Here is a 16126-nt window from a genome sequence, read left to right as displayed (position 1 = left end):
CTAGGAAAAATCACTCCATAGCTGTATCCCAAAGAGAAAGAATGCTTTGCAGAGGCTGGGATCACATGCTCTGTACTGCCAGTGTCCTAATCCAAGGCAAACTGAAATGTTTCATAGCATCCATAAAAGACATTACAGTGCTTGGGGCAACGGGGCATTCAGCCAATGCCTCTAGAAACACTTTTTCTACTGCAGTCTCTGTTTTAGAACAAAAGCATTTCCACTTTTAGAGTATGGCAATATTTTCAAAGACGTCCTTGTTAACTTTACTTTTGAAAAATTATCTGCAAGAAGAAACAGTAAGTCCACCAGCAGTGTTCTCTTAAACATTGCCACATATTTGTGGCGTTCGGGACACATCCTGAACAGCTCAGCTGCCTTGTCACATCAGATGATTGGAAGGCATTTTGACATCATTTAGCCTCTGACCTTAAATTTCACTCTCAATAAGCAGAAACCAAAACATATCCCACAAAACACTGAGAAAATAGAAACTGCGGCTGTGTCATCCAAAATGAATCCCTATCACTACAGATGAGACATTTCCCCGCTTCCACACAATAGATGCTTTTATTTATTACTATCAAGACTGGAGCCAAATCGAACAATCTCTCTTTGTATACAGATACTTCTTTTAATTTGTTAGTGAGTTGATCCTTTTAAAATTGCTAATTAGCTGAGCTGTTACTAATGTGACTCAAATAACTGCAAAATCTCTGATCTTATGATCACAGGGCTATTCAACTGACAGCTCCACAAGTACCACTCATTCACCTTGTAAGTAAAGTAGTGTTTAGCCCAGGAAAAGAAAACCAGTAATGCATGCTGTTCAAATTGACAATAAAAAGCACAATATAATATAGCATTTTAACACTTCACACACTTGATGAAATTTTCAATTCATTTCTTGAGCAAAATTTCTTTAGCAAACACTTATTACAAAATGAATAGGTAATTTTTATGTAGAGGACATTTTGTTAATTTCCAAGGTTTCTGGGACATTTTGAAGCATTTTATTTGCAGTGGAGTTGTTGCTGAAGAACATACATCCTCATCCATATTTTGTGTACTTTTTATTACTGTTAAGTCCTTCAGTTTCCTGGTGTCAGTCAGCACACCTGTGTGCTGATTCCTCTGTATGTTAAATTTCAGGGGGTTTTTTTTGAAAACTTTTGCTAGAATTTTTATATAATTCTTTCTGAGTTTACTTCCCTTTCCCTCCTCTGGAAAACCATTCACCAAACCACTGACCCTATTTTAGTAGCTAGCAGGCAGCTGGGGAGCAGGGATTTGTGAGAATTCTTTCTTGCCTGTAAATCAATTTGCTGTTTCATCCAAGTCAACCGTTCCGCTTAAATTACGAGATCTGGAGTTGGTAGTGACGGGCATTTAGCAAAACCCTTTTTTCCCCATTGAATCCAGATCTTCTTTTGGTAGAAACAGCTGAAATCTGGTTGTTTTCTAAAAATGCCATCTGTTGAAAAGAGATATCAAATTGGAGCAGAGATCAATGGGGAAAAAGTTACATTCAAGCTCATTTTAGTGGCAAATTTTACCTTCATACCAAAACTTACTACCACTAATATATAAATTAAACTGTTTATTCAATCAGATGGTAAGTGCATATGATACAAAGCGTGGACTGAAGGTGAAAAATATTGCTAGGACTTCATTCATTTGTGTAAAATTGAGCAGTGTTATAAGAACTAAGTCTATATCACATTTACTAGTCTAAGCAACTACATTTTTGCAAGGATTCTCCATCTTATCAGCTTTATTGGCATCAAGAGCCTTACTTTTTAATTATGCTTGTACAAGCATATTGAAGTTACAAGCATATTGATGTCCTTATTGAAGTTACAATTTAATTTGACTACATTCTTATTTTCCTCCTATTTTCCTATTACACATAAAATATTATATTTTTTATTATTTTTATATTATATTTATATTTATATTATTTTATTGCCAAATGAGGGGGGAAGCCCCAAACATGAATATTGCATAAAACATCTCCTGTCACCGTAGAAAAGTAAGATGCTATCTCCAGAGAGGCAGGTGGTAACTGCTCTGTGTTTGCTCTGCTCATAGTCTCTGTGGTGAGATTTTAATTCTGCTCAGGTCTGAAAGCAGAACAGTTGGATAAATGACTGTGTCTAAGCACTGCTCTCCAGAAGACTTTATTAGCAGAAGCACAACACTCTTCTAGTGAAAAAGTCACACACAGGTAAGAACCCGATAATGGTGAACTGTCTGCACCCATCAACAAAGCCTAATCATAAGTTTTATTTCAAATAAGAAATATAATCTAATTGGTGAAAGCATTGTTGCAAGGTTTGCTCATGGTTAGAGACAGGAATGGAATGGCAAATGTGCAAATGCTAATACCTAAATATGCTGGTGGTGCAAATGTTTTCCTGTTTTAGTCCACAAGCCTTATTTTTATGTAAGACTCCTGTTCCTGCCAACAAATTCATCAAAATGAAGGTAGGAAAGCTGTAACTTAGAAGTCTCTTCTCCAAGTATTGCTAATAGTTCAGTTTAGAATAGAAAGTGATGAATTTTGAGAGTACATAGATGCAGAGTATTTTTTTTTTTTCCTCTTGTACTTGCAGTAGGTTTCCACTGCAAATCACAGACTTAGTGTAATGGTCTTTTCATCAGAGGCCACGTTATTACTGTTTGAACAGATACTACTTGCAAAAAACCTCAAAACCTACATCTGTTTTGTTGTTTTTTTTGTTAAAAACAGGGAATTCACTATTGTGGCTTGGTTACCTAAGCACAGTTATCTTACTACAAACGAGAAATTCAATGAGCAAGGAGAAATGGTGTTGCACATTAATTGCTTTAATGTGTGTCAATCAGGAAAGAGCTCATACATAAATGAGTTTTTAGCTAATAAAGCTAATTTAGCTAATAAAGGATTTTACCATGATGCCTGACCTGAATTATTTTGGTCATATGTCACAGTTTAAAGATATAAATGATTATAAAAATAAATGCACACTAAGTTTACTGTATTGGCAGAACAGTTAAATTTTACTTTCATTTCTATAAATATTAAATTACAAAACTGTCCAGCATGTAGATGTTCAGTGTTAACAGAGGTACTAAAAAGCAAAAAAATGGATATTTTCTTTTTTTATTTAGTTTTCTTTTTCTTCTTTTTTTTTTTTTTTTCTGAGACTACTTGACATGAAAAGTTTGTAAAAAATTGTCTGAATTTAAATACAAAATGTATCAAAATAGTTTTGTTTTAAATTGACATCATGCAATCAGCTTTTCCACTTCTGAAAAAGCTGATAGATTGCTGTATTCTGGAAGTAATGAATACACAGTTTGGAATTTGAATACAGTATTTTTTAAGCTTGGTTGCTAGGTGCAAATATTTCAGATTACAAATGAACTCAGTTGACACCTCATTCTTGAGAAGGAAAGCTGCTGCCCAAGAAATTCATTAATATGATTATATGAGCAGAAAATAAAAAGCATGACCAGAAAATCCAACAGGAATTCTTATGGAAAATACATAAATAGACTATTAGTAGAGAAAGACCAGAATGCAAGAAATAACAACATTATTTTAGGAAATTAGTTATTTTTCTGCAACTTACCTCTATCTTTAGCAACTGTTTAGTCTCTTGAGACAAAAAAAACCAACTGAGTGGTTTATATTAACCCACTGGTGTGGCTAGCTCAGTTCTGTACATTTCAGAAGGACCTCTCCAATTCTCCCAGGAGAATCGGACACATGACATTAAGGTTGAGGTATTTTGAATGTTTTTTATGTGGTCTTTCTCTTTTTTTAAAACAGAAAAAATGTAAACTTTTAAAAAGTAAATGGGATGCAAGAGAGTTAGTAAGCATGATTTGTATTTTGAAATATAAATGAGAAAAGAAAGTAAGCTCCTCATAGTCCAAAGTAATAGCATGAGAAGGAACATGATCAAAGAAAGAGGTCACTGTACTTGAAACAGTGAAAGGAAACCCCAACAGGGTAGCTGAGGAGAATTATCTTGCAGAGGAAAGCTAATGTGGAGTATTTTGTCCCCATACTATGTTCTCACTGCTCAGTTCAGTGCTTTTTTCAAAACACCCTTGCTGCTGCTCAGATGGTGTGGAGCAGCTCAGGACTTATGTCTTAAACACCCTGAGGAGGAGCAAAGACTGGATACAATAGGTAAAGCACATCTCAAAGCTTTTGTTGAGAGTTCCACGTCTTTATGGAGCATTACAGCAAGCATTCTTGACTTATCCACATTTTATAACACTGACAATTGAGTGTAATTACTCCTGGGTAGAAGATGAAACTCAGTAGAGATAAATTCCTATGCTGCAATTCAGATGTCTGGTTGTTATGACTGTCCTTAGAGAAGGCTGAAGAATGATTGTATGACTAAAACTCTGATGGATCCAAGCTGGAAGTCTGAAAATATATGTGAAAATCACCCCACTCATTTCTTTAAATAGACATCTTTTTCAAGGAAATATGTACTTGGAAACAAGTTGCTGTTACTCCCTGAAAGCAATACAGTAGTCAATGAAAAAAAGTTTGATATGACAGTGTTTGCATTACTTTTAGCAGATCAGGCATTTAATAAAGTAAACTAATCTGAATATATGAAACAGTTATCATGTTTAGAAGCTGTTTTATAATAAATGCTGTAGTTTGAGATTAAACTTTAACATTCTATAACAGAAATTATGAGAAAACAGTGGACAAAAATCAGCTTTCTTGAATTTGTTTCTGATGCATAATTAGTAAAGCTATTGGTTATGTTTCTTTTTGCTGTATGGTTTTTTATGGAAGTTACAATGCTGCCACAGGAATCATCTTCCTCTCTTGTTGATTAAGCTGTGTATCATTCCCCTCTGTCTCTTCACAGGTACTTTTGATCTACATCATGTTTCTAAGAGTCACCAATTTTTTTGCCTTTTTGGACCTTTATTAAAAATATTTGCATCTCTTTTATTTCCTCCATTTTCCTTTTCCTCAGTGTGCTTATTCAAACACTCCTGACTCCCTATTTTGCTTATGTTATCTCACTCTATGTTAGTGTTAAGCTCTATATTTGTTTGGCAAATTATCTCCTTCTCTTGTTACATCTGTTTTTTTTTTCTCTTCTGTTTCTTCTCAAAATGACACTCCTGATAGATGTGAGTCTTTAAAAGGAAAAAAAGGAAAACTGGAAGCAGAAATATTCAACCTCAGTGTTTGATTAAGAGTAACAATCAGTTTAATTCAACATTATAATTTTCCCACAAAAAATATTGATTTAATTCATGAGTTTATTTGACCTTTAGCTGTCATTGGCTGAACATATCTGTCTGTTATCACCATACTGTGGTTTTGAATTTAATTCACATTCCCCCAACTCTGCCCCTTCCTTTCCCACACACACTTTCTGTCTGAATTATGGCTCCGGTGGTTGGAGTATTATTTGTAGTGTTCTCTCCTTCTTTCTCTGAGCCATCAGTCTAAAAAAAAACCCAGTGCCTCATTTATTTTAGCTTTATGGATCACTTATGGAAAGACAAAAAATATCTACTGATTGACTGTGTCACATGAAAAATAATGGTGATGGTGCTGTTGTTATGACAGCCTAAAGACATAATCAAGACAGATTTTCTTGCTGAAAGCTGTATCTTTTATTAGATCAGCTTGTATCACCGGCAAAATTAGATGAGTTTTTGGGCATGTGAGTCCTTTTTCAGGTCTGAAATAGAAGCAGAAGTCTTCAAAGCTAAGTACAAGTTGAGTGCATTGTCTTATCACATTAATTGTGCTCAGACCATCTCAAAGGGGAAGTTAAAGGAAGGAAGAGTAAGAGAGAGTCTGAAGAAGAGATACATCAAGGGGAAGGTGTGGAGGTTTTTCTCTCACAGAAACACTGACTCTGAATTCATGGGTTTTGGTATCCAGCAGATTTGTGAAAGCACCCAAGATTTTCTTTGGAAAATGTAGGCATCCTTGAGGGTCTGGCCTAAGATATTTAAAATGCAGTGTTTATCTTCTGAGAAATACTCTCTCCCTGATAACTGGGGAGCTTCTGTCCTTTACTTGTGTATGTTCATTCTTTCTGGTGTCCAGTAGTTTCTTAGTTTCACCTGCATAGTTACCCTGAGAGCACTCAATGCACCTGATAAAAGGTCCCCAGGTATCGGATTTGATTGCTCTGTGTTAAGACATATTTGTTGTACTGGTAGTGGAGAGATGTTGGTTAAGTTTTGTACTTATGAAGGGCCTAAATACATTTAGTTTGTTTTAGCCACAGGCAACATGCCTCTCCTTGTGGGTTTAGTGGGGTCTGTGCCCCAAGGGAGGATCTGGTGAACCCTATTTCAAAAGAGGATTGTTTTTAAACACATCTTTCAATGCTTGTATGTGTGTTCCAGCACATGAAATTGCAAGTGGGAAGGATGTGTAAGGGCTTGAAGATCTGCTACCACTATGCTATTTCAACATTGTGCATGTCCAAGACTTGGACCTGTACTTGTAGCAGTCAGTCTAATGAAATATATTGTTAATAATAGAAACCTAAAGAATATGCCCTTGCTTGTTAAAGAACAGGTCCTAACATAAAAAAAAAAAAAAAAAGATAAATTATGTTAAGATTAGCTTTTGTACAGTCTGCATCACCATGTGTCAAGAACGTTCATTGCACCATAGTTAGAACATTATTTATGAATCACTCCATGAGGGAGGATTTTCTATTAGTGTTCCATTTAACCTTTTCCCTAAATCTTTTTGTTTAGGAAAGAGTCCAGCATGATGATCAGTGTGTATGTATGAACCCTGTTAACATTTGTTAACCTCATCTTCATCAGCCTTTTTCACTTCTGCTACCAATGGTTCTTCTTGGTGACAGTGCTGAAATATTGTGTCTATATTGTCCAAGTGAGCAGCTACACTGTCCTGTTCTCTGTAGGGAATCCAGATCTAAATAACCAGACAACTGTGCCTCCTCTATCTGGGTAATGATTTACAATCCACTTCTCCATGGTTTCCCATAAAGCTGTCTCATGTTATCTTCTCTTTCAGCCGAATATTTTCCCCAAATCCTTGTTCCCTGAAGTTCCAGTTGTATATTCTGTCCCTACATGACCAAGGATTCCACAAGAGGGAAGTCTCTAGAGTTTCATCAAATACATAGTATAGGTAGGTAATTGGCCTTTGTGACATTTGTAACATGAGTATTACAGCAAATAATATCATCAATACTATTTAGTATTAAACATTGGAAAATGTACTGAAGTTGTGCTATGAGTACTTGTAATTCTTTAGGGTTTGGAGTTTTTTTTCATCCTACAAAATCAGAGGAAACATGAAAAAGCCTGTGGTTTTAATAGTGACATAGTGTGCTGGTGTTCTCAGCATTTAGAGAATACTAATTTAAGGTTAAAGGCTCTTGTGACCTGTGCTTTATAGCCTGATTTTAAAATATTGAGCAGAAATGTTTTGTTTTAAAGTCATGTCTTCTTTCATGACAAAACTTCCCACAGTGTTTTCTATACCTTCCAGCTGGTTGTACCAGAATTGTTTCATTCCTTCCCAGTAGAGACATATATTGTGGAAAGCCATTTGTAAAGCTGATGGCATATATTCAATACAAAATATAATGTGAGATAAATTCTTAGTGCTTTTTGAAGATGAAATCTCTGAAAACAGGCAGTCCCCAAGAACACACCTGCAGAGGCTCTCCCTCCCACACTAGCCCCCAATCTCCACCGTGTTCAAAAGCCACCACCTCCCTGAGTGATATTTCTCTTTGGCCTATGAAATCATCATTCAGAATATGAAATAATTTTTCAGAATATGTCTGGGTCATTATATCCTACATGGGATGTAAAAAAATTATTTCATTCCAGACTACCCCTTATAAGCTTATAAAGTATTAAGATTTGTCATCTGGAAAAGAGCTTTTTTCCTATGTTTAGAAAAACAACAGAAAGCATATAGTTTTGTTATTAGCTGAGAGTATGATTAAATTCTCCAGTAAAGCAATTAATGTTAAAAATTAATTTTTCAGAGAAGTGCAATTTGCACTAGCATTTTGCCATTATTAATTAACAATAATTATCAATAACTCTAAAGTAGAAAATGAAGTATTAATCAGCAATGTTTAAAGAGATGTTGTACATTACAGACATACAGTACTTGAAAAATAAGGAAAGATTTCTTCACTATTTTGTTTTACGTGTTTGCATCTGTGGACTACACATTCAAACATGGGTGAAACAAACTGCAAAACATCCTGGGTGACAAGATAACACGGTAAGATTTTCACCACAGAAACAAAACTTTCAAATGTCCTTAGACCCAGTTTAATCTTTGTTCATGAGAGAATGAGGAGGAGGTTGAGGGCATAAACTCTAGTGTACATTTTTGTTTTCTGTAGCTACATTCAGCTTTTACAGGCGTTTATTATTTCAATCAGCATGAATTGGCAGTTGTATTTAGTATATGTGGCTCAGAATATTCCTTTTAAAAGTGCACTGCAGTCACACTGTACTGTGAATTGATTACCTAAGAACAAAAGGCTGTTCAGACCTTAAAGGACATAATCAGCCATGGAAAACTTATTTCGTCAGTGTGCTTTAGGGGAAGCTGATGACTAAGTACTTGACTTTCAACAGTGTTTATATACAGTCTTGCACACTTCTGTGTGCAAATCCTTCATTCCCTGTTTAACCAAGCAAGTCTGTATTGCCTGCACACAACAATAATATCACTGGGTATCTCAGTCACGGGTTTTCAGACAGCTTTGCCACTTGTGTGTAAACAGCTTAAGGTCTGCTGCAGCACAAAGTCTTCAGAGTACTTAGCCAGTCAGCCTGTTTGTGTTCACACACTGCTCACACACTGCTCAGACTAATGTCGGTGACAGAATAAATACAACTGCTACCTTTTCATCAGACACCTTGTTTTTCAAAGGCTAAGAAATTAGCTTCTGTGTGTCTGACAAGTGGGAATTTCTTGCCTTCACATTTACAGCCTGGCAAAGAAAGTCAAACAGATCAAGTGTCTTGTCAAGGACGCACCAGAAGAGAGTGAGGTAGCTGGGAAGAGTTATTTTCTGCTATTGAGTCCATGTGCTTTAACCCCAGGATCAGACAAATGAATGCAGGCAGAAGCCTGACCTGAAAATAGCAGATTTTCAGTTAAGATCACTAATGAGGATTTTAATTAGTTGAGTAAGCCAGCATCAATACAACCAGTAAACCAAGCTCCATGACCTAGCAGCCTACTTCTTTCTGAAGGAAACTGTACTGTGGACAAATGGGTATCAGGCCCTCCTCAGACATTTTTTACCATTCATTAGCACAAGTTCGGCTTCATTGCTTAGTATTTTACTTCATTTTAAATAACATAACTCTCCTTAGAGTGTAAATCCATTCTGAATGCTCTCATCTGGACTGGGATACCCACCCATTTCCAGCAAAGGGCTGGTATGGCTGTGACTCACTTTTGAGGACCTGCTAGCTCTGTGTCCCCTTCTTCCCTGGAAGCTGTGCTTTTCCCCTTCCACCTCTCCAGGCTGCCATTGCTTCCCTTTCATCTGGTCCCAGCAATGGCTCTCTTTGGTTGCAAAAGGAACTTTCTGTTGTGTGCCAGTGGTTGTAGGAAACCCCCTCCACAGCATTGCTTTATTTAGGACATGGCCGCTCCTTAGGTAAAAACAGCTAAAATAAATTTTTCAGCAAGTTTCACTCCTCTCTCTGATTCTTTTTTTTTTAGCACATTACCCATTGTGAAAAGCTTGACACAGTTTATACTATCACAGCTTGAAATTAATCTAGACAATGTGTCTATATTCTATGATAGAACAGGGTCTCTATCCTTTTAAAGTAGCTGGATCACCAGTGGAAACAATTCGCTTTATTGAGGTGATTTCTTATTTCTGTGTTGTAAATTGATTCTTACAACAAGCCAGGAATGCTTTTTAGCTGAAAGTTTGTGAATATGCAACAATATAGTGAATTTTGAATTTGCAAATAGCTTAAGAAGGCTGCCTACAATGTAAACAATAGACTTGCAACAATCACAAGTGCAACACTATGTGCAAACCCTGAACGCCCACATCCCACAGAACTTACTAGCAAGACTGGGTGAAAGGGAAGAGGAAGGCTGAAATACAGCTGAAATACACAGAATGATGTGATAGCTGACAGGAATCAGGGCAAGGAGGAATTGGGAAACCAAGATGGGAATGGTAGGAGAAACAGGTAAAGCTTCCTTACAAGCTTCCTAAGAAGGGAGAATAGCTGCACAGAAAGGGAGTTGTGGAAGGGAGAACATAGTGCTGCTTTGTTGGGCTCTGCTGGATGAGTTACAGAATGTCTCTGTTATGATTGCACTGAGAAAGCTGTACTAGCCTGTGAATACACTACATTAGACAGCCATAGGGCAGGGCTAATGCTGGTACCAAGAACTATTTCACCCATAGGATTAAATGTCTTGCTCAACAGCAGTAGCTGAAATGCATTTCTGCATTTTATTTATAAAATGCATTCTCTTTTACAGAAACAGTACATATTTGTACTACACATCTAATATACATATTATAGTAGTGTAGTTCTCATTTATCTTCTTTTATCATTTTATGTATTTTATGCATTGCATTTTAATTTGATGAAGATGGAACAGACTGCCCAGGGAGGTGGGGGAGTCACCATCCCTGGAGTCATTTCAAAGATGGTAGACATTGTTAGGGACAGGGCTCAATGGTGTACTTTGTAATGCTGGATTAACAGTTGGACTTGATGATATAAAGGTGTTTTCTAACTGTGATATAAATTATTCTGATTCTCTCATTCTAAGGAAGAAAAGCCACATCTGAATCAAATCTACACAGAACTAAATAAGAAAAACTTGATGCTGGAAAGAATGTGTTGGCAAGGGTCATAGAAGTCCTTTCCATTCCATTGACAAATCTGCATCTCCTAAAACTGAGAACAGACAAACGTAAAGCACCCTCAGGAATGACAATGCAGAGCAAAATTGTCAGGCTAGGTCTGATAAAGAAAAAAGTTTGGAATTAAATCAGATGGGTCAATAAAGATACAGACACAAAGTCAATAACATTTAAAAACCTTTAAGCTGGTATCTAAGTGCTATTGTGAGTGAAATGGTAAAGCACAAGAGGTACAACAAGCAACCAAAGACAAAGCAAAAAAATGTTATAAATTAAATCCTTGTGGCTTGGTTTTACAGACTATTTGGTGGCAAGAGAGTAATGTCAGTTTGTATTAATTTCTGCCATTTATAGCAGATGAAAATGGGCTCTTATTTTTACCCAGCATCAGTGATGTGCTGGTAATTAAAAAATATCAGATCTTAAAATAATCTTTTAATTCAGTAACTTTTCTTCTACCCATTTACCCAAGTTCATACTGAATGAAAGGAAAAAAAAATCCTAAATGCTCACTAATTAAAATTTTATCCTATTTCTGTGAAGATTACTTGATTAATTTTTCATGTCTGACGCTTTTTACAGAAGCATAATTTTTATGAAAAAGAAGTGGCAATTTTAATGGTGTTTTTCAACCAGCCTATTTTGACTGTTTCAGAGCCTTCTTTCACTTTCCTTCACATTCTTTCCTTGCTAGACCAAACTCAGATCAATTTGTTTTGACTTTTTCTCTGCTTTGCAGGACATTCCTACAAAATCGTTAGCTCAGATCTTGAACAGTTCTCTTCATTACATGGAAGACTGTAAGGAAGGTAAGTTACTGAAAGAAGGCCTGTACCATCCATAGCTCATCTTTTCAGTGAAAATCAATAGATTGATCAATGCAACAGCAAGGCAGAGCTGCTTTTGAAAATATATTTGGTCAAGTTTTCAGGTAACATTTTGACCTCACGAACATTGGTTTGAATTTTGGTCCATTTTTAATGTGCTCAGAAATATTGTTTTTATTTCAAACTGTGGTCTAACTCTTACCACACTCAGATAGTACTCAGCACATTCTCTTTTTAATAGTTAATGATATTATATGAAAGCAATAAGCACTTGAAAGACAAACATATTATTTTTTTGTATCCTGTTTATTTCTAAAATGTAACTGTCTTGGCTTCTTTGAGTGCAAAAATATAATAAAAGCAAAAAGGGAGGTAGCATGTACCAATTAAAATAATCAGTCTGCATGGGTACCAAATCTGCAATTATAATTTACAGGTTAAATGATCACACCACAGAAAATCTGGGAACATAATAAAGAATTGTTTCAAATTTAATTAGGACAAGTCATTAAAGCAAATCTTGAGGGGGCGGAGGGGAAAAAGGAGGCAATGAGAAGAAATCACTGTCCTTAATACTTCTGTACAAAGTAAAATCAGTCTCATGTGAATTCTACTTATGGCAGTGAAATCATAAGGAAAGGAAGAGTAGGGGAGAAGCAAAACAAAATAAAAAGAAGTAAACTGTTGGTATATGAAAGGAAAAAGCTAAAAAACAGGTATATGGCATTCTAAAATTTTTGTGGGCTGTCTGCTGGCACAGCTGTTGCAGAAAGGTTGATGTTGTCCTTCCACACCAGCTGCTGATTTCTTCCCTTGTTCCATATCACCTCTGCAGCTGTTAAGTGCATTTCTGCTTTAAACTGCTCCATATTTGTGGTGAAACCCTAACTTTAATCTTTTGATTCTATAGTGTTTTCTCCTTTTAAAACCAAAAAGTATCTAATAAAAGAACAAACCTACCTGAACAAATGCCCTTTCCATGCCTCATTATTGCAGTGGAAGGTTTGAAATGCAACTAAAGAATAAACAGAGAAATTAAAAGGCCTGACAGAAAATAATCAACACTGCTGTATTATATCTCAGGGGGTTTTTTTTAGGTTTATTAATTTGAGAGCTTGAATACCAGCTGCTGTCCTGCCTTGTTCCCCACAGGCACTGCCTAGCCATGCTGGCTCCTGCAGAGAGAGCAGCAGAAGTGCATAGCTCACATCACTTAAAGACTGACAGCCTCCAGTCTATCAATGCAGCAGCCACTTTATAAGGATTATTTATATCCTGGTAGATGTCAGTGTGAATATTCCTGTTCTGGCCGAAGGATCAGAAGGATCCCATTTGTGCAGAAAGCTGCTTGTGCCCCTCCTCATGTCCTCAGCAATGCTATTTCCCTCTCTACCTGGCTGTCATCTTCAGCTGTGCTCCAGCCACTGTCATTTATCCTCTCCCTGGCACCACCACAGGACTGCTCTGATGTCTGTGCTCAGCCAGAGCACAGCATTTCTCTGACAGTGCCCTACAGATCACTTAGGGGTGAGAAATATATATTATGCCATTACTGGACACAGAAATCATTCCCAAATGATTATTTCCTAGTGCCCATGTTTGTGTTACAGCCTATTTTGTTCTACCAAAGCAATGTGGTAGAGCCACAGAGTAGCTGAAAACCAGCATGGCTTGAGCCATGGGTATTGAAGACATGAAGATGATTCACTGTGAAAATCTACTGTCCTATGTCCTGTTTTCAGGGAACTGATTTTGCAAAAGCACGCTGCTCTGAACCATTAGCAGAAATGGATTGTCTGTGCTGTATTCAGGGGACTGCACTGTGCCACCCTGGCCTGTGCTAATACATCTTCCCAGTCACACAGGAGGCTGAGCTGTCAGTCCCCATCCTTTAACCTGGAACGAAATAATATTTTGCCATAGATATCAACAGGACAAAAAAAATTTACAGTGCAGGAGCTCAGCACACCCTGTGCACCACTCTGAAATTTAGCCACAATGAAGAATCATAGACTCAGACTCATAGAATCATAGAATAATTTGGGTTGGAAAGGACCTTTGAAGAGTCCTGCCACCCTGCCATGGTCAGGGATATCTTCAACTGGATCAGGTTGCTCAGACCACCATGCAAGCTGATCTAGAACCTTTCCAGGGTCGGGATTTCTTTGAGATTCCTTTTCTGGAAGACACACCTGCAGCTTTTATTTCTCTTTGCATCCCCTGCTAAGTTCAGCTCCAGCTGCATCTTGGCCTTCCTGACCTCAAACATACAAAACTGGGAAGCATCCCTATACTCTTCCCCTCTGTTTACCATCTGGATTTGTAGCAAGCACTACAACTAATGCAGGTACTCTGTCTGAGAGTAAAGAAAGGAAAACAAAGAAAAGAATATGAAATCTGCATACCCTTCTCCACTTGCTACATTTTGCTGCCTAGTTCTTACAGATATCTTGCCTACTTTTTGCCCATTGTTTACTCACAGATATTACTGGGAGGGGCTGATTAAGAGTACCTTGATGTATTGAGAGAATTACTGGCAGCAGATGAAATATCATAAGCTGAGATAGTAGGTAAGGCTGGCTTGGTATTCCACTAAGTGAGCAGAGTTTGGGGATCACTCTAGAAGGTAGTTAAAGTAGAAATTAATTCAACAGTGATAGGGAAAAATAACAACTACAGAACAAAGTCCATAGCTGCCCATGTACTGATATCATAATGGCAGCAGGTCAACAGGCAACTGATATCAATATTGTAGTTTCCAAAGAGTGTATTTATAAATACTTCTTCACTACCAAATAGCAGAGAGACTTGGATGTTTCACAAGTTTTATCTGACAAAAAGATAGAGAAGAAAAAAGGGGAGTACAAGGATGGAAAACTACTCAGACATTCAAGCAGAACAATTTTTTTCATTTCCATAAAATAGCTAATTTATTATCTGTTAGCTATGATTAGCTCATTTATTATTTATGCTTGATGTGGGAATTCTGAGAAGGATGTCCTCAATCCTTTTCATTCATGCTGTTACATATTGGAAACAGCCAGAATGAAAAAAAGTCTGCCTGCTGCTACAGACACCAAGACAATCCTATAAAGAAAGAGAAATGTTTCAACTTTAACCTCATCTTCACTGGACCTGCAGCAGGTTGTTGTACATACATATTATTCAGAATATGTAGCTGACACTTTACACTCGAGTTAAGCCTGTACATCTCAGGACTTTTGCTGTGGCCAGGCATATACACAGCGCTCTGGTTCTACTGCTCCAAGCAGAAGGTCTAAAAACAACAGGCTCTTTCTCCTGATATCATCAGGCAGAGGAGTTCTCCCTCTTGTGGAGTCAAATGTAACTCTACTGGCAATTTAAATTCTGCTTCCATGATCACCCAGTCTCAGAGACAGACAGGTCCTAAGATAGTAGGAGAAAGATGAATGTAATTTGCAGGATTCCTCATATGGTGGCACAATATGGGCAAGAGGAAGGTCTAATCAGGAATAGGCAATATCACTATGAAGACTGTATTTTGACCTGAACAAACACTATGCATTGCAACAGTTCCGAAATTCTTTTGCAAATCATCTGGTTCAGCAGCTTGTCCTTTAATTTATGACCATTACTATCAAATTTGCCTTTCTTCTGTTTCTAAATGACTCTTTGCACTTCTACATACAGGAAGGATTTATTACAGTTTTAAATCACTGCATGATCTTTTCCTTTTTCTTTTTTTTCCCCCTCTGGTCTCTCTATGTAGGTAGAATGTTCTCAAACATCACCAAGCAGGTTTTCTTCCAGTGTAAACTCTTTTTGCCCTCCCTCCCTCCAGCAGGTGTTGCTCACAGTTGTTTTTGGCTCTGGGAAATGAACATTTCTGAGCATTATGTAAATATATTGCTGAATTGATCTTTGTTCTCTGTGTATGCTGAACTGTATTCATTTCTATCACTTCACAGACAGAACATTTTGGATGAACAGCTGTTTAAACACCTACTCATTTCTACTGTTTTTTTTAATTGAATTGTAGCATGAACAGATTCATTTTCATTTATTCTTTCTAAGAAGATCAACTCTTGATCATTTTCTTTAATGTTGACCACTCATGTTTCAAACCCATGGTCATGCAACTGAAATTCCACTTCATTCTGTTGATGCTAATATTGACCTTTCAAGGTAGCTAATAACCAGACATTTCAGTGGCCCACTTATCTTTTGTTTTTCAGTAACTTCCAATACATTAATTGTGTGCTCCTAAAAAAGTATTTATAAATTTTTCTTGTGTTAATAATCAAGGCTCTTGATGTACAAGACAAAGTAGCTAATTTTCCCCTTACTGTGTGGCATATTTAGGTTTGCATTTTATTTTTCTTATTCACTTTCTTTTAT

General features: G+C 36.9%; 1 long non-coding RNA gene across 1 annotated transcript in view; it reads left to right on the top strand.

The window, feature by feature from the left end:
• Positions 1–2138: 2138 nt before the first annotated feature.
• LOC107200704 overlaps positions 2139–16126 on the top strand; it is a 35861-nt gene continuing 21873 nt past the window's right edge. The window contains exons 1-3 of the long non-coding RNA XR_001519718.1: positions 2139–2227; positions 7046–7162; positions 11659–11728. This is a non-coding gene — a long non-coding RNA (uncharacterized LOC107200704). The remainder of the gene's footprint in view (positions 2228–7045; positions 7163–11658; positions 11729–16126) is intronic.

This window comes from Parus major, chromosome 2, assembly GCF_001522545.3.
Source record: "Parus major isolate Abel chromosome 2, Parus_major1.1, whole genome shotgun sequence".
Lineage (NCBI taxonomy): Eukaryota > Metazoa > Chordata > Aves > Passeriformes > Paridae > Parus > Parus major.
The sequence above is the reverse complement of the archived record's forward strand: the minus strand, read 5'-3'. Positions and strand labels throughout refer to the sequence as shown.